This window comes from Engraulis encrasicolus, chromosome 2, assembly GCF_034702125.1.
Source record: "Engraulis encrasicolus isolate BLACKSEA-1 chromosome 2, IST_EnEncr_1.0, whole genome shotgun sequence".
Lineage (NCBI taxonomy): Eukaryota > Metazoa > Chordata > Actinopteri > Clupeiformes > Engraulidae > Engraulis > Engraulis encrasicolus.
The window spans coordinates 35908517-35911016 of record NC_085858.1 but is presented as its reverse complement, the minus strand read 5'-3'; positions in this window follow the sequence as shown (position 1 = coordinate 35911016).

The window sequence follows — 2500 nt, the reverse complement described above, 5'->3', positions numbered from 1 at the left end:
AAAAACTTGACTGTTGTTCTCTCTCTCTCTGTCTGTCTCTCTCTCTCTCTCTCTGTCTCTCTCTCTATCTCTGTCTCTCTCTCTCTCTCTCTCTCTCTCTCTCTCTCTCTCTCTCTCTCTCTCAGGTGAATGTGGCGTTGTAAGGGGCGCTCATAGTCGTTCCAACAAGGCATTTTGCTGACAGCAAGGCGATTTGCTGACCCATTAGAAGCGCAAACTCGGGACTTTGGTCGCCCTGCAAGGTATTCATGCATGTTTTCAGAATGTCCATGCACATTTAAGACATGGAATGCTTTAATTTTGCATCACTGTGCGCATGCAACAGTTGGTCAAAAACAGAGACTTGACTGACTGTTTTTATCTCTCTCTCTTGCTCTCTCTCTCTTGCGCGCTTTCCTTCTTCTTTCTTTCTTTCTTTTGTTCTTTCTTTCTTTTTCTTTCTTTCTTTCTCTTTCTTTCTTTCTTTCTTTATTTTTTTCTCTCTCTCTCTCTCTCTCTCTCTCTCTCTCTCTCTCTCTCTCTCTCTCTCTCGATTTTTGAAGTAGACGAGTTATGCCCTATATTAGTGTTTCTCAACGGGGGCGGTAGGGAGCTCTAGGGGGGCGGTGGGAAGGATACAGCCGATAGGGAGAGGTGCTTAGTTGCTATTGGGGGGCATTCTTTTTTAATACTAAGGGGGGTGTTGTCAGGCTTATGATGAGGCCAAGGGGGCGTTTGTTCAAAAAAAGCTTGAGAACCACTGTCCTATATGAAGTTAGCATAGAGTTTGGCATTATAAGTTGTATGTGATTTGTCTCTTTTGTGTCTTCAGATAAATGCTGAATTCAAGAGAATAACTACAATGCCCTTGCAGTCGAGATTCCTGTCCCAGCTAGACATATTGTCTGACAAGCTGCTGAAGCTGTTCAAAAACAGAGGAGGACAGATTGACAAACGCCTAGAGAACATTTTGGCTTGCATGACTGAGGTAAGAGAATTTGAGAATTTTGGGATAGTGCTGATTAGTGTTGACATAGAATTCTATGAAATAATAATTTATCCTTCCTTGATGCAGGATGATGTTGATGGGGGATGTGAATGCATCCTGAAGGCATTGTATGTGTTCCTTGTTAAAATTCCATAAAATAATGTATCCTTCCTTGATGCAGGATGATGATGACATTGATGGAGGACGTGAATGCATCCTGAAGGCATTGTGTGTGTTCCTTGTTAAAATTCCATAAAATAATGTATCCTTCCTTGATGCAGGATGATGTTGATGGAGGACGTGAATGCATCCTGAAGGCGTTGTGTGTGTACCTCAATGAAGACCCCAAATGTCTACTTCGCGCGTTTGTGGTGAGTACAAGCAGTGTGCTGTGCAGGTGATGATGTTCTCTGTGCCCCTTCTCCGTCTCAGTCTTTTTCCCCTTTCTCTGTCTTTCTGTCCTCTCTCTCGCTCTTTCACTCTCTCTCCCCTCTCTCACACTTCACTATTTCTGTCTCTCTTCTGCCACACTGTCTCTCTCTGTGCCCTCTCTCTCTCTAACCTCCATAGCGCAGAGCCTATGTTTTAACCTTACTGTCACTGAAATTGTAATGGTTATGTCTGAATCTGTTACTTATGGCTCTCGCTACTGTCATTGCAATGTTATGGTAGTTGAGTACTTTCAGCAAAAAGTGAGCAGGCCTGCAGCCTACCCCATCCGCAGGGGCTACGTTCCCTTTTGCCCAAAAACAGGTTACGGCGTAGAAGTAGAGTTTTCCATGAAAGGGATGTTGGGAGTTCCTTCTATAAACCACCAACTCCAAACACTAACCCATTTTCCCAACAAACTCCAACTGAACAACTGTTCTTTTGTTTGATCTTCTCTTTCGTTTGACTGTTCCCTCTGCAGGCACAAGACGAAATCCAAGTGCAAGAGGGAATGGAGGAAACGACTGTAGGGATCTACATCGTCAAAGCAGATGCCACCAGCAAAGCAGATGACATTGGCATCATTTTGGAAGGCCAGCAGGTGTTGCAGGATGTGGATAATGTGCCATTGGCTGTCGCGTTGTTGTTTGGATTGATTTACGCCCTAAATCTGAACTACCCCGACGGCCTCAAGCGCACTTTTGAAGTCCTGCAGAAAATTATCATGGAGCTGGAAGGCACCATGCTGTCCAAAAAGGTTCAGGTACTGAAAAACCAACTCATTTAAAACACACACACACACACACACACACACACACTCGTACTGGAAGAGACTGAGCCTCGGAGCAAGCATTCAAAACACACACACACACACACACACACACACACACACGTACTGGAAGAGACTGAGCCTCGGAGCAAGCATTCAAAACACACACACACACACACACACACACACACACACACACACACACACACACACACACACACACACACACACACACACACACACACGTACTGGAAGAGACTGAGCCTCGGAGCAAGCATTCAAAACACACACACACACACACACACACACACACACACACTCGTACTGGAAGAGAC